The sequence below is a fragment of the Panthera pardus genome, unplaced genomic scaffold (genome assembly GCF_024362965.1).
Source record: "Panthera pardus isolate Hobbes unplaced genomic scaffold, ASM2436296v1 HiC_scaffold_12, whole genome shotgun sequence".
In the NCBI taxonomy this organism is placed as follows: Eukaryota; Metazoa; Chordata; class Mammalia; order Carnivora; family Felidae; genus Panthera; species Panthera pardus.
Window position 1 is genome coordinate 17,153,531 of NW_026526677.1, and position 16,883 is coordinate 17,170,413.

Genomic DNA, 16,883 nt, shown 5'->3' on the forward strand with positions numbered 1-16,883 from the left:
ACTGGTATCTGATTGTGGTTTTGATTTTCATTTCCCTAATGACTAATGATGTAGGGCATCTTTTACTGTGCTTATTAACCATTTGTATAGCTTGTTTAGATAAATGTCCATTCAAATTCTTTGCCCATTTAAAATCAGATTATTTATCCTTTTTGTTTTTTGTTTTTTGCAGTCGTAAGAGCTCTTTATATGTCCTGGATACTAGTCCCTTATGAGATATATGATCTGTAAATATTTTCTCCCATTCTCTGAGCTGTATTTTCACTTTTTTAAAGTTTTAAAATTATTTAATTAATTATTTATTTTTTTGAGAGTGCCTGAGCAGGAGAGGGGCAGGGAAAGAGGGAGACAGAGAATCCATGCAGGCTCTGTGCTGTCAGTACAGAGCCCAGCTCAGTGCTCAGACGCATGAACAGTGAGATCATGACCTGAGCTGAAACCAAGAGTTGGATGCTTAACCGACTGAGCCACCCAGGTGCTCCTATATTTTTCACTTTTTTAATGGTGTCCTGTGAAACACAAACTTTCTGAACTTTGTGGGTTTTTTAATGTCTTTAATTCTGATGAAGTCAAATTTATCTATTTTTTTCCTTTTCTTTGTGGTTTCTGTGTCGTATCTAAGAAACTATGTTACGTTTTAGTATCTGGTAACAGAGTCTACCCTCACTGCCCTCCCCCACACACTCCCCAGGCTGGTCAGGCTGTTCTTGCATGTTTATGTTTCCACGTGAACTTTAGAATCGGCTCATCTTATTCCAAAAGCAATTCTTTTTTGTGTATTTTAAAAATTGGAATCACTGTAAATATAATGACTTGTGAGAACTGACATCTTTACAATAGCACATCTTCCTATTCAAAAGCCGGATATATGTTTACATTTATTCAGACGATTAAGTCTAGTATTCTAAAGCTTTCTTATAGATTTAGCACATTTGTAATAGTTGTGTTTTTGTTGTGGCCCATGTGAATGGAATCTCGTTTTATTTTATTTATTTATTTATTTATTTAATATTTATTTATTAGAGAGAGAGAGAGCACAAGCTGGGGAGGGGCACAGAGAGAAAGAGGGGGACAGAGGATCCAAAGTGGGCTCCTTGCTCACAGCAGAGAGCCTGATGCCGGGCTTGAACTCAGGAACTGTGATATCGTGACCTGAGCCAAAGTCATAGGCTCTTTTTTATTTTTAAATTAGTTGATGATTGCATCCTTGCTCACAGCAGAGAGCCTGATGTGGGACTTGAACTCAGGAACTGTGATATCGTGACCTGAGCCAAAGTCACCCCTCTTTTTGTATTTTTTAATTAGTTGATGATTGCATATAAGAAAGCTACTCACAGGGTGCCTGGGTGGCTCAGTCAGTTAAGTGTCAGACTCTTGATTTCTGCTCAGGTTGTGATCTCACTGTTAGGGAGTTCAAGCCCCACATCAGGCTCTTTGCTGGTAGTGTATACAGCCTGCTTGGAATTCTCTCTCTCTCTGCCCTTCCCCAGCTTGTGTGCGCTCTCTCTCTCTCTCTCTCTCTCTCTCAAAAATAAACTTTAAAAAAAAAGCTATTCACTTTTGTTTATCATATAATCAGTTTACCTTATTGTATTGATATGAAATAATTTTATTGATAATTCTTGAGGGAGTTATCTTGCATTTTCTAGATTTACAGCCATATCATCTAAAAATAATGATAATTTTACTTTGTTCTTTCCTGTTTTTATACTTCTTGGGTTTTTTTTCCCTTGTTGTATAATTGCACAGGCCAGTACTTCCAGAACAATGTTAAATAATGATGGTGTTAGTGGAAATCTTTCTTTTGCTCCTGACTCTTAGGGAGATGTTTGCACTGTTTACAGATTTGCAGAGGCAGCTTTCCAACATCTTTCTTTTCTTTTATTGTGTCCTTTTTGTCAGGTTTCATGCACTGTTATGTTGGCTTCATAAAAAGAATTTGGAAGTTTTCCTGCTTTCTCTTTGCTCTGGAACAATTTAAATAGCAGGTAGAATTCACCCATGAAACCATCTGGACCTGACACTTTTTTGGGGTATAGCTCTTTGAAAACATTCTCAATGTCTTCTGCGGTATTTAATAGGTTTCAGGTTTTCTTTCTTTCTTTCTTTCTTTCTTTCTTTCTTTCTTTCTTTCTTTCTTTCTTTCTTGACTGTATCTTTAAAAGTTCTCTGGAATTGGCTGTAATATTTTCTATTTTCCTAGAAAATCTGGGGCACCTGGGTGGCTTAGGGGCGCCTGGGTGGCTCAGTTGGTTGAGCGGCCGACTTCAGCTCAGGTCATGATCTCGCGGTCCATGAGTTCGAGCCCTGCGTCGGGCTCTGTGCTGACAGCTCGGAGCCTGGAGCCTGTTTCAGATTCTGTGTCTCCTTCTCTCTCTGACCCTCCCCCATTCATGCTCTGTCTCTCTCTGTTCCAAAAATAAATAAACTTAAAAAAAAAAAAAAGAAAATCATCTATTCTATGCAGGGTTTAACCATTTTTGCTTTAGGTTCACCCAGGTGAGTGCTTAGGATTCTTTTAGTTCATTTAGTGTCTATGGTGATTTCTCAATTCTCATTTCTTATTTTGTGTATTTGATCTTGAAAAAGTGGGTGGGAGGTCTTTTCCTGCAGGACTGTCTGTTTCTATGGCCAGTCTGAGGCTGAGGGTTCCCAATTATGAAATCCCCCGCCCTCCAGCTGGTGTGATTCTGTTCAAAATGGCATAAGACCAATATTTCTTCCTTTACCTGGCTTTAGCTGTGATGGATTGTTTGCCAGGTGCCAGGCACCATGCTAAGCTTTTTACTTTTGTTTTCTTGTTGAATTCTCACACCATCTCAAGAGATCGGCAGAACTGCGTTTTTCCTATTTTACCAACAAGGAAAAAGAGACTGAGTGAGAGTCAGTAACTTACCCAAGGTCCCACAGCTAGTAGCTGGCAAAGCTGGGATTCTGATCAGGTCTGTCTGTGTCAGGATGCATCGGAAGTCCTGGGCTCCTGCCCCACCCCACTGCCATTCTGCACTTGTCTTTCCCCTTGCCTGGGATATCAGCAGCATAGGACTGCCCCAAGGTAGTGGACTTCTAACTTAGGCCCATGTTTTCTGCACTTCTGGTGTGCCTCATAGTGTGAACCCTTTCCATGTCTTAGATATGTATATTTTTAAGTTTATGTGTTTATTTCGAGAGAGACAGAGTGTGAGTAGGGGAGGGGCGCAGAGAGAGAGAGAGAGAGAGGGAGGGAGAAACCTAGGCAGGCTCTGCATGGCGAGGGCAGTGCACAGAATCTGACTCAGGGCTTGAACCCACGAAACCATGAAATCATGACCTGAGCGGAAGTCAAGAGTCAGACGCTTAACCGACTGGGCCACCCTGGTGCCCCAATATGTTTTGAGGGCTTGCTCTGTGCTAGCCACAGTGCTAGGTGCTGGGAAAACAGCTGTCAGGTGTCATGCTTATAATCTAGTGGGGAAGGAGCTATGTCACCAGTTGAATGAAGATGCTCATTTAAATAGCTTTTCCACCCTCCTGCCCCCCAAAACCCAGTCATCAAATCATAGTGCCTTGAGGGACAATTGTAGAGAGAGCCCTGGACTGGTTTGGATCACAGATGTCTGGCCCTTAGTAGGTTTGTGACCAAGACTTGCCACTTTGTTCCTCTGAGCCTCCGTTCCACATCTCTGAAACGTGGATAACATCACACATTTTTCACATGGTAGGCATACATCTTTTGGTTGATGGGTGTCTCTCAAGGATGCTTGACAGTGTTGTTCCATTTTTTTCTCTCTTATTGTAACATAAAATAATAGCGTGTCCTACGGATGGTCTTAGATTTGATCACATACGACACATATGACACATGGTTGTTGTAAGAAGGACGTGGCATAAAAGAAAGAGGAAAGTCCTGTGTAAATTTCGGTTAAATAGTGCAGAAAGCACGGGTTGGGATTCTCATCCAGAGTCGGCCACCACTGCCTTGCTGAGTCACTGTGAGTGGGTTTTACCTGGACTGTGTGGTCCCTCAGATTTCCTTCTCTGGTCTTCCTTCTCAACAAAATGAGAGACTTATTTAATTTATTAATTCAGCCAACATCTCCTGAGCACATTTTCTAGGCCAGGCACAGTGCCCCTGGGCCACGGGAGTGCCTGGCTCAGCAGCATGCCGACAGGGAGCAAGATTTTCCTTGGGAGCAGTGCTATGACAAAAGTAGAGACAAGAAGGGTGAGCTGGTCTCATGGGGTTTTTCCAGCTTTAAATTCTGTTCTTCTGGAAGTAGGAGGGCTGGATAGGGCAGGTGCGTTTGGAGAGGCCATATGGTATAGGGGCTAATACACAGGCTTTGGGGTCGGACAGTCTTGGGCCAGCACTTTCTAGCTGTGTGACCTTGGGGCAATGAGTTAGCCAGGCTCAGCCTTAGGAACCTTACCGTAAAATGAGAGTGAGAATAGTCTTCATCTCATAGGATTGTCATGAGTATTGAATGAAATACGTAAGTCACTTAGCTCAGCACGGAGTAATAATAAACAACTAATGAATGGTAGCCTTCCTTTCTTCCTCCCTCCCTCCCTCATTCTTCCTTTTCTGCCTCACCCTCCTTCTCTTCTCCTTCCCCAGTTTACTTTCTGTACTTGAGAAGCAAAAATCTATTTGTGCAGGAATCCTTTGTCCAAAATTTCCTACTTTCTGTCTGGAGGTTGGCACAGAAAAAAACGACTCTGGTGGATAAATTGGCCTTTCCTGCTGCTGGTCTTTGCAGTGGCTCCTGTCCTTGCTGACAGTTTCTAACATCTGTCTGTCTTGACTGCCCACTGGCCGAGGGGACTCAGCCAGGGCATTTTCCTCAGCGAGGCAGGAGAGACACAGAACTCAAGGCCTAGGTACTTTTTCAGGGCCTAGGAAAAAGTTTGAAATCCAAAAAAAGTTATTGGCTCCAAAATGTGAAAAGGAAACTGTAAAATCAAGAAATGTTTAATTAAAAACCTATTAAATGTAACACCATGTTAACATTATTAATTGTTGAAATTTACTGTTTCTTTGTGTTTGAAAACAATTTGCAGGTTGGATTTTTCTCACTTTGCAAGAGTTCCCAAATATGTACAATAGTTACTGAGAAATTATAGCCAATTATAAATTAAGTGAGTTGTTCACCAGTTGTAATTAAATGAGTATGTTTAGCCAGTTTCAATAGCAAAAGTTATAAAAGGCCCCTTCAAAAATTTTGTAGTTAAAATTGTTCTTATGGAATATGTTAAAGTGTTTTAAACAATGTAAGGCCTCTCTAGGGCCTAGGAAAGTCTTTAAAATGCTTATGCTGTACTTGGGAGGCCATTAACCCTCTTTTTAGTTGTTTCCCTCCTAGGATAGCTGATTTCTCTAGCCCTTTGCCAGACATCTAGTATTTAGAATTTGTAATAATTTTTGAAAATATTCATAGTAATAATAAAAAATTTCAGGACATTAAACTGTAGATCAGTTTGATCTCAAGTAGTTTAAAAAATTCATACGTACATTAACAAAAAACACTAGAAAGAAATATACTAGAATGTTAATAGACTCTCTTGGTAGAACAACATGCGTAATTATCTTTTCTTTTTTATAGTTTTCAGACTTTCCAAATTTTCTACAATGAAAATGCATTACAATCAGAAAAACAATTTTGGTAGTTAAAAAATTTTTTTCTTACTACAAAAGTAATTTATGCTCATTATAGAAAAATCACAAAATACATATAAGCATAAGGAAGGAAAAGAAACATGCAAATTCCACCCACCCAGAGACAACCACTGGGTCCTTCCAGACCTTTTTTATGCATACATAAACATTTATATTTTTGTCACAAAATGGGATCATTCTGTACATAGTACTGTTTTGAAACCTGCTTCTTTCCCTCACAATGTATATTGAGAACATTTTTTTTAATGTCAACAGTACATTTCTGTAAGATGATTTTAATGGCAGCAAACCACATTTTGAGGATTAACCATAATTTACATAACCTCTAATTATTAGACATGTATATTGCTTCCAAATTTTCTCTATTACAAAGAATACTGTAAAGAAAATATTTTAAGGCATCTAAGAAGTCTTTATTTTCATAAGGAAATCATGGAACACTACCCCACAGACATTTATTTTTGAATGATGCCAGGCTAAGGATCCAAAGGAGTTTGAGCAGTGATTCATGTTCTGGAGGAGTCCCCAGTTCAGGGGGAGACAGTGGCGGGAGTCATGAACTCTGCCTGAGAAGACCAGGGAGGATGACTTCTCTGGAAGGATGGCATTGAGCCTGGGACTTGAGGATTGGGTAGGAGTTCACCAGGCACCCACCAGGGTGGGGTGAACAGGGAGACCTTTACAGGCACGGACAACAGTTCAGGAGAAAATGGGAAGGTAGCCTTTAATTTAGAGCCCGCGTGATGTACTGGGTACTTTTACATACGTTTTCTCATGGAATCCTCACATCAACTTTGCAAAGGAACCATTATCATTCTTATTTCCCAGCCAAAGAAAGTGAGGGTACGTGTTTGTTTCCAGAGGGAGAGCCAGGATTTAGACGTGGGCTCACTTTAAAGTCCAAGCTCTTTCTTTCTTCCTTTCTTCTCTTTTTCCTGATGGTAGCCGAGGCAGTTCTGTGCTCCCAGGGAAGGTAGGAAAAGGCCTACTTCGTTTTCTTTTCATGTGACTTTTCTTGGTAGCAAACATCCCAGCTATTTTAAGGCCTGCGCTATCCCTGCCACATAGAAGGACTTAAGTCCCAGTGCTCTTCGGTCTCTAATCCTTACAGAGTTTGAAAGAGAGGTGGGAGCATCCAGCCGCCATCTTGGGTGCTGTCCTTTGCCACCCCTTGAGTGAGCCTATCTCTTCACTGTACCTCATTTGTCTTGGCGGGGAGACACAAAGTTAAGTTCAGAGGGGCATGTTTTAGGAATGGTGAGACATTAAGTGGGGAATGAGCATGGGGAAGGGGGTGGGGAGAAGTAGAAGCTGAGGGCCAGGGAGGTGAGCTAGACAGCTGGACCATGCTAAGGCCTATGTCCCTGACGTTCCATGCTAAGGGACTGACATGGTCAAATGGCTCCTTAGAAGAAGAATCAGACTGCTCTGGAAAGGATAGTTTGTCCTAGAGAGATACAGGTGTTGGAGAAAACATGATATGGACCCAAAATAATAATAGCTAACATTTTTTGACTGCCAGGCACTGTTCTATGCATTTAAAATATTCTTAATCCTTATGGGGTAAGTGCTACTATTTATCCTTGTTTTCCAGGTGAGAAAATTGAAGCACAGAGAAGTTAAGGAACTTGTCCAAAGGCACTGAGTAAGTGGAAAAGCTGAGATTTAGACTAAGGCAGCCTATTCTTAACCTTCCATCTTGCATAGCTGTTGCGGAGCTGAATGAAGCAACCTGTTAGCTCCGCTTACAGGGGGCCTGTAAGTCTCATCATCAGCTCAGAGTTGAACTTGTGAAACATGGTGCACTGTCAATAAATGGGATTTGTTAATATTTATTATGATATTATAGTTATGTGTAATATATTTCATGTATACTATTAGAATTACAATATTAATTGCATTAATGGTTCACTGTGGAAGAGATGAATATGAACTAAAATGGCAGCACAGGAGTGGAGAGGAAGAAATGTTTCTGAAGTAGAATTGGTGATACGATGTGGGGTGAGGAGTGGAAGGGGAGGATTCTGGGTAGGTGACTGGGTTTCCAGGTTGGACAGCAGGAAGAGTTTGGGGTCAGTAATGAGGGCTGGCCTGGGGGGGTTGTGGAAGAGAGTTATGCTTGGGCCATATTCATTTGAGGGGGTCCATGGGCCTTAACCTTGGCCCTGAAGAGCTCCTCTTGTGAGAATCTTATAAAGTTTATTCTTCGGATTTAGATAGCAAAACTAACAGGTTTACAAACTTCTCACATGCTAATTAAAAAACTAATTAAAACCCATCAGTTCTAAAAGGCATATGGTTTATTTAAGGTTGATCCAAGCTCGATGTTTGGTTAAACAGTGTTTTAATAAATCATAAAACGAACTGGCTCTAATGATACGAGTATGGTTTTCCAATTTACTGGATATGCTTCACATGTGTTTTTTTTCCCATTTGAAAGACATTAAATGATACTTTTGAATGTTCTTCTCTATCTTTAAACCTGATAGATAGAGAGATAGATAGACCAGATCGAAGATTTTATTTTTTGTGTGCTGTTTATAAAACAAACAAACACACTTAAGAAAGACATTAAATGAGATAGTGTAGATAAAAATTCCTACTATCTCACGATCATTTTAAAATTAGTTTCCTTGGGGTGCCAGGGTGGCCTGGTTGGTTAAGCTTCTGACTTTGCCTCAGGTCATGATCTCATGGATTGTGGGTTCGGGTCAGGCTCTGTGCTGACAGCTCAGAGCCTGGAGCCTGCTTCAGAATCTGTGTCTCCCTCTTTCTGTGCCCCATCCCTGCTCACTCTCTGCTTCTCTCTGTCTCTCAAAAATAAATAAACGTTGAAAAAAACTTAAAAAAAATATTAAAATTAGTCTTCTTTTCCTTGAACCCCTCAGCAACTCCGTGGGGTAGGTGTGGTCTTTACCCCCATTTCACAGAAGAGGTAACAGGCATAATCAAGAGAAGTGAAGGGACACATACAAGATGGCTTTGCAAAGAAGTTGAAAAGTCAGAACCCATACCTAGGTCTCCTCCACTGTTGTGTATAATAAATTATCCCCAAATGTAGCAGCTTAGAACAGTAAATATGTATTATCGCCCAAAGCTGGTAAAGGTCGGAGTCTGTGAATGGCTTAGCTCAGGGGGTCTGGCTCAGGGTTTCTCAGGAGGTTGCTCTCAGGCCCCTGCCAGGGACTGCAGTCTCCAGGGCAGGAGGTGCCATCTCCAAGCTCACTCAAGGGGCTTTTGGCCAGAGGCTTTGGCTCCTTGGCAAGTGGGCCTTTCTGTGGGGTTGCTCAGGACACAGTTTTATCCAGAGTCAGTGACCTGGGAAAGAAAAAGAAAGGTCAAGGGAGGGGGAGGGACGAGGGTGGGGAGGGGTAACAACTAAGTTGGAAGTCATAACCTTATCTCCGTAGTAACATCCCATCAGTTCTGCCACGTTCTACTCCTTAAGAGTGAGTCACCAGGCCAGCCTACACTCCAGGGCAGGGGAGTGCACAAGAGTGTGGGCGCCAGGAGGCAGGGAACACCAGGGGCCACGTTGGAGGCTGCCTACCACAGACACCTTTCCCACTCCATGATATCATATCTTGTCATCTTCGTAGCTACTCCCAAAAGGAGTACTTTATGAACTTCCTGAAGTTGCAATGTGGCCAGTTTGGGGGGATTTATATTTTCTGTAGACAGACAATAACATTGAACTACTTAGCAAACCAGGAAGTGGAAAGTGGTTATAAAGGAATCCAATTACTTTCATTGCCAAGGCAGTGTAAAATGCAACATGTAAAAATGGACTTAATTGGTGAAAAATTAATTAGACGATTAAACTTATTTCTGCTTAAATACATTTAGGTGTTAATTGGTAATTTGACTTGAGGTTTATTTTAAGGTGGATTTGTTATCCTGACTCTGTCCTTTAAGAAATGATCTCAGTTTAATATGCCAGGAGCACTCCCGGTCTTGCTAAGAAACAATGTCTAGTTCATTGTCATGGTTCTTCTCCAGATGGGACCGATCAGGGTCAGATTGGCCCAGAGAGCAAAAAGGCATTTGCTTTGGAAGCCCCATCAAGAGGAAAATCTTTCTGTTGCCTGAGGGGCTTTTCTGGGAAGGCTGAATGGTAGTGGGAATGGCGTAGGATTACAAGTGGAAAATAGAGGGACTCCTTAGATTTCTCTACTCTGTGACTTTGGGTGAGTTACTTATGCTGTCTGGGTTTCGTTTTCTACATCTGTAAAATGAGGTGGTGAGAGTACATAATGTCTGAGGTCACTTCACCCATAAAATTCTATGATTGTCAAGTACAGTGCTCTCACTACAGGAGGGAAACTCTGCAAGGGTTTTCTTTTTCTTAAAAAAAAAAAAAAGAAGAAGAAGAAGAATTCTTAGCCTTATCAGTTTGCAAGAATTTGTTTCACAGGGTATCTTATGCTCTGGTTAAACACACTGGGTTGAATACACGTTTACTTGCAAGTTCTCTTAAAATCCCATTTAAATGGACAAGGAGAATGGGCAAAGAGACATCAGTGGACAAGAAAAAGGATGGTAGGAGCAGGTACTCAAACCCTGCAAGGAAAAATGCCCACAAGAAGTCAAAAAGCTTGCCTAACAGAATCCCAGAAAGGCCCAGGCATTTCAGGGAGTCACAGAAGGAGGAGTGAGGGTGAAACTTAATGATGAATTAAATTCGGTAGGAATGGGTGAATGAGCGGTGACATCCCCTTCGCTCCACCCCCTACCCCCATCTCTTCCCTCTCTCACCACCTCCAGGCAGGAGACTGGAAGATTCTTCTCTGGAAAAACTAAGCAATCCCAGAGGAAGGAGCTGCCCCGTGAAAAAGCTAGTGTGCCACCAGAGCACCTAACAGTGAACTCCACCAGTTGACAAGCCCCAAGTCACACACAGAGCCCTCCATCAGCCTGTAGTGCCTCCCTCTCAGTGTAGATCCTCAGCCGAAGATCACCAGGCATGTGAACAAAGCTTCCTGACAAGGAAGATGTCAGGAACTTTCTTCCGGTAAATGAGGCAATGCTCATTCAGATTTCTGCTCAAATGTCACTTCATCAGAGAGACTTCCCCTGGACAGAAACTTCCACTACTCTCTACCCCTCACTCTGCCTAATATCAGAGAGAACAGAAAAATGGAAGGGAGAACATTATGAAAATAAGTAATAGGAACATTTTCCCCAGAACTGAAGGTTATGAATTTCTAGTTTGACAGGGTCCACTGGGTGCCAAGCACGATGACAGAAAAAGACCCCACTGAGGCATATCGCTGTGAAATTTTAGAACCCTAGAGATGAAGAAAAAAAATCCTAAAAACTTCCCAAGACACAAGGTAGGTTTCTTGTTTTGTTTTTGTTTTTGTTTTTACAAAGGATCAGCAATCAGAATGGCCTCATAATGCTCAATGAAAACATCAGAAGCTGGAAGAAAATAGAGCAAGCTATCAAAATCCTGAGGATTTTGAAAATGATCCCAACCTGTAATTCTGTGTTCAGTTCAATTATCAATGAAAAGTTGAAGGGAGGTAAAGACATTTTTAGATAACGCAGCATTATTTTTCTCGGAATAAACCAAGCTAGAAGGTGACATGGGATTCAGAGGGTCTAAATCAGGAGAGTGGCAAAGGAAGCTTCTAGGATTCGAGGTGCTGGTCAATGGAAACAACCAGTACAGTGGAAGGAAAAAGCAGTTAGGGAGGTCTGTGAGAAAAAACAGAATGAGTAGAGATGATCTGAATTGCTTGGTTTGAGGAAATGTCAAAGTGCTGTTAGAAGGCCTGAGAAAAATAATTGCTTGGTATCCAGAATACTAAGCAAGTGGGAAAAAAAAAAAAGAGGTAATTATTAACTTCGGGGTAAACAAAAAGTTGTCCAAGAAGAGAAGCATATCTTGGTACACTAGCTCAAGTGAGGAAAAATGATATAATCATAATAAGGTCAACATTAAGTGTTAACGTAAGCAAGAATTATAACCACCTTGAGCATAAGAGGGGAACAGGTACTGCTTTAGAAAAGCAAACTCCTCCTTCATCAGGCTGGCCAATAGTTGATGGGGAACTCGACAGATGGAGACATAGCATCTAAGTTTGTCCTTTAGAGTTATGAAGGTAAACACCAGAAAAAATATGCAAATGAGTGATCATGGTGGCCTCTGGGGTGAAGAGGAGCTGATTTTCATTAAAGGTGTATTTAGCAAAATTTAACTCCTTAAACTAAGAGCAATCGTTACTTTGAGAAAGATAAAAGTGAAGTTTTGAAGCTTTGCAACTCTTGTATGCACCCCTCCTTCATCAGCCCGTGTGAACAGAATAAAATCTCCACTCGAGGTTAAGACCTGGCTCAGGCTTAGCCTTCTCCCTGAGTTTGATGTGAGGAGGTCTGGAGAGGTCGTCTTGCTCACAGACCTCACCCCTGCTGGTGATGGATGTCTACCATGTGGCAATGGTGGGGAAGAGAGAGCAGTGGACTGGGGTTAAACGATTTGGGTTCAAATTTAGTTTCTGCCGCATGTTAGCCACTTGGTGTTAGAAAAAAACTCATCTCAAATATTCCCTGTGCACCCACAAGACAGCTGTTAGACACTGGGGGTACACATCCCTGTCTTTGGGGAGATTAAGGAAGGGGATAAGTTAGCTTCCTCATGGATAGGGGCTGCTGGCTGGCTCAATCAGTAGAGCACATGACTCGCTCTCTCTCTCTTTTTAAAATTTCAATCCAAGTTAGTTAACATACAGTGTAATAGTGATTTCAGGAATGGAATTTATTGATTCATCACTTATATATAACACCCAGTGCTCATTCCAACAAGTGTCTTCCTTAATGCCCATCACTCCCTCTTAGCCCATCCCCCCACCCAACACCCCAACAGCAACCCTCAGTTTATTCTTTATGTTTAAGAGTCTCTTATGGTTTGTCTCTCTCTCTGTTTTTTATATTATCTTTGCTTCCCTTCCCTATGTTCATCTGTTTTGCATCTTAAATTCCACATATGAGTGAAATCATATATTTGTCTTTCTCTGATTGACTTATTTCACTTAGCATAATACACTCTAGTTCCATCCACATTGTTGCAAATGGCAAGATTTCATTCTTTTTGATTGCTGAGTAATATTCCACTGTGTATATATACCTCATCTTTTTTATCCATTCATCACTTGAGGGGCACATGGGCTCTTTCCGTACTTGGACTATTGTCGATAGTGCTGCTATAAACATTGGGGTGCATGTGCCCCTTTGAATCAGCACTCCTGTATCCTTTGAGTAAGTACCTAGTAGTGCAATTTCTGGGTCATAGGGTAGTTCTATTTTTAATTTTTTGAGGAAACTCCATACTGTTTTCCAGAGTGGCTGCACCAGCTTGCATTCCCACCAGCAGTGCAAAAAGGGTTCCCCTTTCTCTGCATCCTTGCCAACATCTGTTGTTGCCAGAGTTGTTAATTTTAGCATCCTGACAGGTGTGAGGTGGTATCTCATTGTGGTTTTGATTTGTATTTCCCTGATGATGAGTGATGTTGAGCATTTTTTCATGTGTCTGTTAGCCATCCGGATGTCTTCTTTGGAGAAGTGTCTGTTCATGCCTTTTGCCCATTTCTTTACTGGATTATTTGTTTTTTGGGTGTTGAGTTTGATATGTTCTTTATAGATTTTGGATACTAACCCATTATCTGATATGTCATTTGCAAATAGCTTCTCCCATTCCATCAGTTGCCTTTTAGTTTTGTTGATTGTTTCCTTTGCTGTGCAGAAGCTTTTTATCTTGGTGAGGTCCCAATAGTTCAGTTTTGCTTTTGTTCGCTTGCCTCTGGAGACATGTCAAGTAAGAAGTTGCTGCAGCTGAGGTCAAAGAGGTTGTTGCCTGTTTTCTCCTCTAGGATTTTGATTTTTTCCTGTCTTATATTTAGGTCTTTCATATTTTGAGTTTATTTTTGTGTATGGTGTAAGAAAGTGATCCAGGTTCATTCTTCTGCATGTCGCTGTCCAGTTTGCCCAGCACCATTTGAAGAGACTGTTTTTTCCATTGGGTATTCTTTCTTGCTTTGTCAAAGATTAGCTGGCCATACGTTTGTGGGTCCATTCTGTATTCTCTATTCTGTTCCATTAATCTATGAGAGCACATGACTCTCATAGTTATGTGGGTCATGAGTTCAAGCCCCATGCTGGGCATGGAGCCTCCTTAAAGAAAAAAAGACATATGGGGCGCCTGGGTGGCTCAGTCGGTTAAGCATCCAACTTCAGCTCAGGTCATGATCTCAGGGTCCGTGAGTTTGAGCCCCGTGTCGGACTCTGTGCTGTCAGTTCAGAGCCTGCAGTCTGCTTCGGATTCTGTGTCTCCCTCTCTCTCTGCCCCTCCCCTGCTCGTACTCTCTCTCTATCGAAAAATAAATAAATGTTAAAAAAAAGAAAAAAAGTAATAATTTCTTCATAGATAAAATAGGAACTCATTTTTTCACTTATTCAACAACTACTTACTGAACATCTTTGTGCAGGAGCCTGGCTCTGAGCTGGGATAAAACACCAGGAGAACCTGGCTGCTGGGGAAGGAGTAGCAGTGACTATGGCTGGGGCTCTGGGTTACCAGACTTGCAGAGCACACGAAGACTGCAGGATAAAGAGGGACCAGAAACACAGCATCTCAGGGCCAAGGCCCAGACTCAAAGCCCTTTTACTGGAAGGTGGGGTTACATTAGTGGTAGCTAGCTCCACCCTACATTGTACCATTGTATTTTCCTTCTTAGGACTATCTCCAGAGGGCTAGGATTTCAGGGTTTTATAGATGAGAGCCTTAAAAAATGTCTAGGGGCGGGGCACCTGGGTGGCTTGGTCGGTTAAGCGTCCGACTTCGGCTCAGGTCATGATCTCACGGTCCGTGAGTTCGAGCCCCGCGTCGGGCTCTGTGCTGACAGCTCAGAGCCTGGAGCCTGCTTCCGATTCTGTGTCTCCCTCTCTCTCTGACCCTCCCCCATTCATGCTCTGTCTCTCTCTGTCTCAAAAATAAATAAACGTTAAAAAAAAAATTAAAAAAAAAAAATGTCTAGGGGGTACCTGGCTGGCTCAGTTGGTTAAGTACCTGACTCTAGATTTTAGCTCAGGTCATGACCTCACAGTTTGTGAGTTTGAGCCCCACATTTGGCTCTGTGCTGACCGTGCAGAGCCTGCATGGGATTCTCTCTCTCTTTCCCTCTCTCTGTCCCTCCCTGCTCTCAATTAAATAAATACATAAATAAATAAATAAATAAATAAATAAATAAATAAATAAATAATCTAGGCCACTAATTCCTACACTTTTCCAACTCATAAGTCAGTAACATCACCAAACTGATTTGGTGGGCCAACAGAGAGTTACCAACTTCTTACTTGCTAAATGAAGACATGGGAAAGAAACATCCAGGAGAAAAACCCAGCTACCATCTACCATCATTTCACAAAAGAAATGACAGCTTACTATAAAAGGTAGGAAAGACATAATCTCAGAATAAAGGACAGACTTTTACACTTCATGAAGTTAACTTCCTTCATGAAAACATACAATGTTGGCTTTATTTTTCTCATTTCACCGCAGACCTGCACTGAACCAAGGCCAGCTTCAGGCACCCTTTTACTCACCAATCCCTTCGTGTTATGGGTAAAGAGATCACGGGTCAAGCCTGGATCAGATGTCCGGGATTAAGAGCCAGGACTCAGAGCCCTGTCTCCCACCCTCTTTCTCAGCTTCCATTTGTACTACAAATCCACTCTGGTGGGCAGGAAAGAGTGGAATCACTGACCAGCTCCTGCCCTGATGAAAGGAGAGAGAAAAATTTAAGGAGAATGACTTCCCAGTGAGTCTACTGTCCTCTCTCACACCTTCCTGACACCTCCACCCCCCAACTGCCCACTCTCCAGGCCCCCTCTTCGGCCTTCCTCTGTGACTCGTGACTCTTGTAAGATTGGACGCATCTGACACTGTTGACGATTCTCTCTCCTTGAACCTCTCCCTCCCCTGGCATTTTGCACCAGTGTCTGTGGGTTCCCCTTCTGCTTCCTAAGTAACCCTTCCTCCTTCACTCATTCCTCTTTCTGTCTTAGAAATGTAGGTATTCCCTGGCATTCCCTCATTGATCTCATTCATTACCATTTACATGCGGACAGTTCCCAAACTTTTACTAACCCCAGTGCTGTCCTTTCTTCCGAGCTTCAGACTCATGTTGTTAATGGATATGTTGATATCCACCTGTAACTCTGGAAGTCACCCAAAATAACATGTTGCAGTCAGAAAGCTTCCTTTTCCTTCTAAATCTGCTCCTCCTTCCCTTTTTCCCTGCCTCAGCTACAGCTATTGCCCTCCACTCTACCTCCAAAGGTAGAGATTTTGGAGTCAAACTTGACACCTCTTCCTTCCTTCCTGCCACTTTTGGATCTGGCACGCATCCAACCTGTCCTTTCTTAGAAATGTCTTGGGGCGCCTGGGTGGCTCAGTCGTTGGGCATCCGACTTCGGCTCAGGTCACGATCTCACGGTCCATGAGTTCGAGCCCCACGTTGGGCTCTGTGCTGACAGCTCAGAGCCTGGAGCCTGCTTCGGATTCTGTGTCTCCCTGTCTCTCTGACCCTCCCCCGCTCATGCTCTCTCTCTCAAAAATAAATGTTTAAAAAAAATTAAAAAGAACTGTCCTTCTAATCTTAAATGTCTTTAAGCCCATCCTCACTGCCTGACAGTGTCGTTTTATTTCCTTTGCTAGTGCGACTAGTGCAGCATTTCCCTAATTGGTTGCCACACCAGCACTCACCCACTTCTTTCGTGCCCAACTGCTCTATTATCTAAAATACAAACCTGAGCATGCCGCTGTCTTTCTTATGAAACCTCCATTAGAATGAAAAAATTTTTTAAAAAGGAGAATTTTAAAAAGTATAATCCTCAGTGCTGATGAGGATGCTGTGAAACCGGCAATCTCATTTATTGCTAATAGAAATGCAATTTGTTGAATCATTTTAGAATGCAATTTAAGGATACATCATAAAAGCTTAAACATATTCAGTCTTTGACTAGTAATTCTACTTTTGAGAAGCTGAGGAAATAACCCCATCTATGAAAAAGCTTCATGAACAAAGATATTTATTACATCATTATTTATATGGAGAGAAACTGGAAAGAGCCTAACTATATTACAATAAAAGTAATCTATGATACTGGATGGCCTATTATACAGCTATTAAAAATGACATTTACTCATAGAAAAAAGACAAAATAA

At 41.9% G+C, this 16,883-nt stretch overlaps 1 long non-coding RNA gene across 2 annotated transcripts in view; it reads left to right on the plus strand.

Annotated features, from left to right (window-relative positions):
* The window catches only part of LOC109245095 (uncharacterized), a 113,774-nt gene that overhangs the window by 56,585 nt on the left and 40,306 nt on the right, over nucleotides 1-16,883 (plus strand). For both annotated transcript variants that reach the window (XR_008421143.1, XR_002070779.2), the window contains exon 3: nucleotides 10,865-10,989. This is a non-coding gene — a long non-coding RNA (uncharacterized LOC109245095). The remainder of the gene's footprint in view (nucleotides 1-10,864; nucleotides 10,990-16,883) is intronic.